Here is a 6,613-nt window from a genome sequence, read left to right as displayed (position 1 = left end):
TGGAAGAGAAAAGGCAGGCAGGGGAATGCAAATATGTGGCCTGTGACAGCCTTGATGAGGAGTGGCACTTTGAGGGATTGCCAGAGGAGGTGAGGGAGTGAGGCTCATGAGCATCTTGGGGGAAGAGTGGTCCAGAAGGCACGTGTGTGTCTGGGGAATAGCAAAGAGGACAGCTTGGCTAGGACAGAGACAGTCCCAGAGTAGGGAGCAGGGAGGGAGTGATGAGAGGGTGGGGAATTGTGTCGGGCCTTAAGGCTATACTAGGCTTCCATGGTAGGTCAGTTGGTAAAGAATCTGCTGCAGTGCAGGAGACCTGGGTTTGATCCCTGTGTTGGAAAGATCCCCTGGAGAAGGAAATGGCAACCCACTCCAGTATGCTTGCCTGGAGAATTCCATGGACAGAGGAGCCTGGGGAACTACAGTCCGTGGGATTGTAAGTCAGACATGACTTAGTGACTAAACTGCTGGGAGCCAGCGCGGGAGATCCTACCCATGACAAGGTCATGTGGAGAGACCTGACGGGGCAAGGCGAGTCAGGTCTCAAGGGGTCCTCTGCCTGAGCATCTACCCCGAACCAAAATCTGTCTGTTTACTGTCTGCTATACTATACTCTTCTGACATTACAGAGGGCTATCCCCGACCACCTTTCTCTGGAAAAAGTTAACTTACAGCTCCAACTGGTCTCCTGCCTGTGAAAGGAGTGTCTCAGCTCAAACCCCTCTGATGGCTCTCTAACTTGCCTGACAGTTAGAGACTTTTACAACTTGTGATTGTTTACAGCCCCTCAACTGCGAGAGGCATGCAGCTTAAAACATCTTAAAGATATAGAGCCTTTTCTAAAGAGCTAAAAATTATATTGGTGATGGGTTTCACTGTTGAGTCAATGACTGCTGCCAGGCCTCCATATTCTTTATCTTTTAGGCACCTGAAGGATATTAATCAATGTAACTGGGATATAGAAAAAGGAATATAGTAGTTTTGATGTTAGCAGCACTAGGCTTTTGAGTTAATGAATTTTCTCTTTGTTACAAATCACTGTACTCCTCTTTCCTTGTTATAAATTGTTGTGTCCTTGCTATGTAAGAATATAACTTTATTTAGTGCTTTCTGAGAGTGGCACCAGATTTTGGAAAGGAACAACACTTTTAAGGCAAATAAGTTTTCTGGTTGACAGACTCTTATCAGAAAAGGGCCGTAAAATGCTAATAGGCCTCCTGGCCAGAAGATGATGTAAATCACCTAAGACTTGTGTATACCGCTAGGTATGCAGAGAGAAAGCCTGGTCTCGATAAGAGTCAGGGCTGCTGACGCTACATAACTTTGCATTATCCATTGATCTCTATGTATAACCAAAAGAATAAAAAGCTTTCCCGGACAATAAAGGATGGACCAGCCACTGGAAAGACTGGTTTCCCCCGTGTGGTCTTTTCTCTCTGGCTGAATTCCCATCTGGACCATGGAGGCTCGCCATGTATACTTACTTGCCCTGGCTTCTAAGACCCACGCGAGAGGGAGCCCAAGGCGGGGCACCCTCCACTATTCAAGTGGGTGCCGGTGGCCTATGTAGATGGTGCAAACCTCTTGTCTCAAGGTTTTATTGGTTTTCCACGTAAACCAAGGAATACAGCCTCTTTCCTCCTCTAAATTTCCCACTACACTATTCTTTCCTAATCTCTTTATATTTCTAATTAAATAGTCCTTTCCCAGACGCTGACTCCGTCCCCGCTTTGAATTCCCTGGATCCACCGGGGCTGGACCCCGACACTACACCACTACCACCTGAGTATATCTTAGGCATTTGGTGTTTCCTTGAGTGAGATGGGAAACCACGTGAAAAGTTCATGCTCACACACAGTGGCTCAGTCTTGTCTGACTCTTTGCGACCCCATGGACTGTAGTCCACCAGGCTCCTCTGTCCCTGGGATTATCCTGGCAAGAATACTGGAGTGGGTTGCCATGCCCTCCTTCAGGGGATCTTCCAGACCCAGGGATTGAACCCCTGTATCTTATGTCTCCTGCGTTGGCATGTGGATTCTTTACTACTAGTGCCACCTGGGAAGCCCAGGAATCCTGGAGTGAGTTGCATTTCCTCCTCCAGGGGATCTTCCTGACCCAAAGACTGAACCTGTGTCTCCTCAATCTGCCTCAATCTGAAATAGGCAGTACAAGCTGAGTGAAGAGAATCCTTCATCCTGCAGCTAACTGACAGTCTCTCTCTGTCCTGCTTTCAAACAGGGACCTATTTTATTTTATTTTATTTATTTTTTAAATTTGGTTTTATTAGAGTATAGTTGCTGTTTACAATGTTGTGTTAGCTTCCACTGCACAGAAAAATGGATCAGCCATATACATGTATCTCTTCCCTTTTGAGCTTCCCTCCCTTTTAGTACACCACAGAGCATTAAGTAGAGTTCCCCATGCTATACAGTATCTTCCCCTCAGTTGTCTATTTTATGCTGTTGTTATTGTTGTTTAGTTGTTTAGTGTCTGACTCTTGCGACCTCATGGACTGTAACCCACCAGGCTCCTCTATCTATGGGATTTCCCAGGCAAGAATACTGGAGTGAATTACCAATTCTTTCTCCAGGGGATCTTCCCAATCCAGGGGTCAAACCAGCATCTCCTGCATTGGCAGGTGGATTCTTTACCACTGAGCCAGCAGGGAAGCCTCTGTCTATTTTATACATAGTATCAATAGTGTAAATGTGTCAATCACAAGCTCCTCCCACACCACCCATTCTCCCCTTGGTGTCCATACGTTTGTGCTCTATGTCTGTGTCTCTATTTCTGTTTTGCAAATAAGATGATCTATACCATTTTTCTAGATTTCAAATAGCGGTATATTTTAGAGAAGTTGGGAATTCATTTCATGCCCAGATTTGTCCATTTTGTACATGACAATGTGAGAATCAAAAGGACCCTGTACTATACTCATGAGGCTGTTCCCACCCAAGGTCGTGTCTCCCAGACCCAGAGAAGCAACCTCTTCTATTTCAGAGGGGAGGGGGCATCCCAGAGCCTGGATAGGGTGCTTCCCTTACTCAGCTTCTTATAGAAAGAGCCTCCCTTGCTGGCATATAGTAGGTACTCAATAAGCATTTTTCCAATAGATGGAAAAGAGAATGAATGAACAGCATCTTCTCCAAGTTTATCCTCTTTACTGTCTATTGATTCAATTCCAGTGATGCCTTAATGGAATTAGGCCATTTAGGATTATTTATTAACAGGTCCAAAATTCCTTATTTGCAACTCCAATATCCAGACATTTGGGAACACTGAGAATTTTTTCACAACTTGTTTGGTATTTATTTGATCTCAGCTTATTTATTGCAAAGAAGAGCCTATTCCGACTCCAGTTAGTTGTTGCTTTTATTTTAACCTTTGCTTCTGGTTGCTTTTGTTCACTGAAAGGATACTGTTTATATATAATGGCCTGCCTCAGGGAACCCTGCCCCTCTGCCTGAATATTAAACCAAAGTGGCTTCGTTTGGGGCCCTGTCCACCTGTGGGTGGTTATAGGAAGGAAGAAATTAACACATCCCTCCTCAAGACTTCCCATTCAAAGAGATATTTGCAAGATTAACAACCTTTTCACTTTATTTTCTCACCTCCCCTATCTCTGTTCTATGAAAGAACCTGGCCTCCAGACTCCCATAGGATGGTTATTTTGAGCCATTAGTCTGCCATCTTGGTCAGCTGACTTTAAAGTTGTATTTCTGTTGCTGGCCAAATCTTGGCTTTCTCTGCCCACCAAAGCCAAATAAAAATAATGGAGACAGAGTTTGGAGGAAATGGAAAGGTAGCTTTAATTCTCAGCTGATGGAGAGGGGAACACAGTAAACTCATGCCTCAAGAATTGTGCTCCTCTTCATGAGAGGTCTAGGGGCTTATGTAAGAAGGGGGCTCACAGTCAGGAGTTGGTGATGAGGAATCAAGGATCTTGTCAAAAACAGTCATAGGCTGGCATCACTCACCCAGTAATTCAGTCTGGCAGTTCAGTGGCTCTTCGACCTTCTTTCTAATATGTAAGTACAAGTGGAGGGGTGTTGTAAGGATACAGATCAGACATAAGATATATTTTGCAAAGAGTCAAAGGAAAATAGGTGCAAAGTGTGGCTCCTGCAGAGTTAGGGGGCAGAAAAGCATACTTAGTTGCAGATATTCAGTTAGAGGGTAGAAAAGCAAACTTAGTTGCAGATATTCAGAGTTAGGAGCAGTTAAAGTGAAAAAAACTACAAAAGTTTAGGCCTGCTCACTGTTCTCTTTACCTTCTTTGTTCTTAGGAAAGGGAAAAAAAAAACCACCTCATTTCTCTTTTTTTCCTTTTCACTGCAACACTTCTTGCCTCAACACCGTGTTTCTCAGTTAATTAACCTGTTGTGCAACGAGCAGAACAAACTTGTACTAGGTAAAAATTCGTTTGCATATTCAGATTGAAATTAGGATGAGGATCCTTATTGCTCTGTTTATTCTCTTATGTGAATGTTCTTAGGTTTGCTGCAGAAGTATTAATATGTGTAATGGTGGTGGTTAAGTCACTAAGTTGTGTCTGACTCTTGTGACCCTATGGACTGTAGCCTGGCAGGCTCCTCTGTCTATGGGATTTCCCAGGAAAGAATACTGAAGTGAGTTGCCATTGCCTTCTCCAGGGCATCTTCCCGATGCAGGGATTGAACCTGAGTCTCTTGCATTGCAGGCAGATTCTTTATTGACTGAGCCACTAGGGAAGCCGACATGTATAACAGTGGAATTATTTGCCTGTGTCCTCCTGGGATGACGTACTATATATACTATATATGCACCTTTTATTATGTCATGGCTATTAAATGAGCAGAAACACATACAAAATCACAATGAGCTATTACTATACTTCCATCATGTTAGTTAAAATAAAAAATAGTGATAAAATCAAATGTTGCCAAGGTTGCAGAGAAACTGGATTACTCATTCATTGCTGGTGGAAATGTAAAGTGTAGCCACTCTGTTATATCTAATAACAGGTCTTCAAAAACAGATAGCTTCAAACATACGGCTATAAAAACCTGGACTTGCTGACAGAGTTAGCATTTGATGATTTTGGCTTTTGGATCTTTCTTTCCCCTGTCCCCATCAGCAATTAGCATAGTTACTTTGAAATTCTCATCAGCTTTTAAACCTTTTTGACAATCAAGCTCTAAGCAGCTCTAGAAAGGGCTGTGTCTTACGAATACAGAAAGTCCCATACAAACAAACCTTCAAGCTGAGAACTTTCAAAGATGGAAACATGCATCTGGTTCCAACAAGGACATTGTGTCATCATCAGGCATGTGTGAAATTGCAACATGCCCTCTGTCTCCTATTGCTGATGATCCTTCAACTCCATCATCTCCCTCGTCTTCCTCTGCCAGTCAGTAACTCAATGCCAGCCTCTGCATGCCAGCTGTTGTACTGGGATCAGGATGTACTAGGATGTAGGGCTGAGTCTACTGATTGTTGCTGTTCAGTCTCTCAGTCGTATCTGACTCTTTGTGATCCCATGGACTGCAGCATGCCAGGCTTCCCTGTTCTTCACTGTCTCCCTGAGTTTGATCCAATTCATGTCCATTGAGTCAGTGATGCTATCTAACCATCTCATCCTCTGTCACCCCCTTCTCCTCCTGCCTTCAATCTTTCCCAGCATCTGGCTTCTTTTCCAATAATTCAGCTCTTTGCATTATACTTTTCAAGGTATTGCACTGTAACATTAAAAATGTTTATTTTTGTGCTTGTTTTTATGTATTATTTGCATGAAAAGCATTATGAATCTATTATAGTACAGTGCTATGTAAATCGACTCTGTTATTTGGGTACCTAGGCTAACTTTGTTGGATTTACAAACTGGACTAACGAACACACTCTCAGAGTGGAACTCGTGTGAATGTTCGAAACTTACTGTAGACCTTTTTCCTTTACCTAGCGCTGGTTTGTATTAGTTTGTATTATAACCATCATAGGTCTGATGTTAATTCTACACTCTCATTAATGAATGCAATGGAGCCCATTGAAGTTGTAAAACATCTGGAAGAGGAAGCCTAGGTGTGGTTCTGCTCAGATGCTTATGCAAAAAGCTCAAAGGTAGACAATAAATAGAAGCTTCGACAGAAGAATGAAGCTATTTATTTTTGCCCTCTTTTCAACCACACAAATATTTATGGGCTGCATGTGGTATGTCAGGGACTGTCCTGGTTCTAGGATGTAGGGCTGAATCTACTGATTGTTGTTGTTCAGTCTCTCAGTCGTATCTGACTCTTTGTGATCCCATGGACTGCAGCATGCTAGGTTTCTCTGTTCTTCACTGTCTCCCTGAGTCTGATCCGATTCATGTCCATTGAGTCAGTGATGCTATCTAACCATCTCATCCTCTGTCACCCCCTTCTCCTCCTGCCTTCAATCTTTCCCAGAGTCCAGGTCTTTTCCAATAATTCAGCTCTTTGCATCAGGTGGCCAAAATATTGGAGATTCAGTTTCAGCATCAGTGTTGCCAATGAATATTCAGGGTTGCTTTCCTTTAGGATTGACTAGTTTGATCTCCTTGTTGTCCAAGGGATTCTCAAGAGTCTTTTCCAGCACCACAATTTGAAAGCATCAGATTTCG

Source organism: Capricornis sumatraensis, chromosome 14, assembly GCF_032405125.1.
Source record: "Capricornis sumatraensis isolate serow.1 chromosome 14, serow.2, whole genome shotgun sequence".
Lineage (NCBI taxonomy): Eukaryota > Metazoa > Chordata > Mammalia > Artiodactyla > Bovidae > Capricornis > Capricornis sumatraensis.
Note: the sequence above shows the minus strand (reverse complement) of the source record.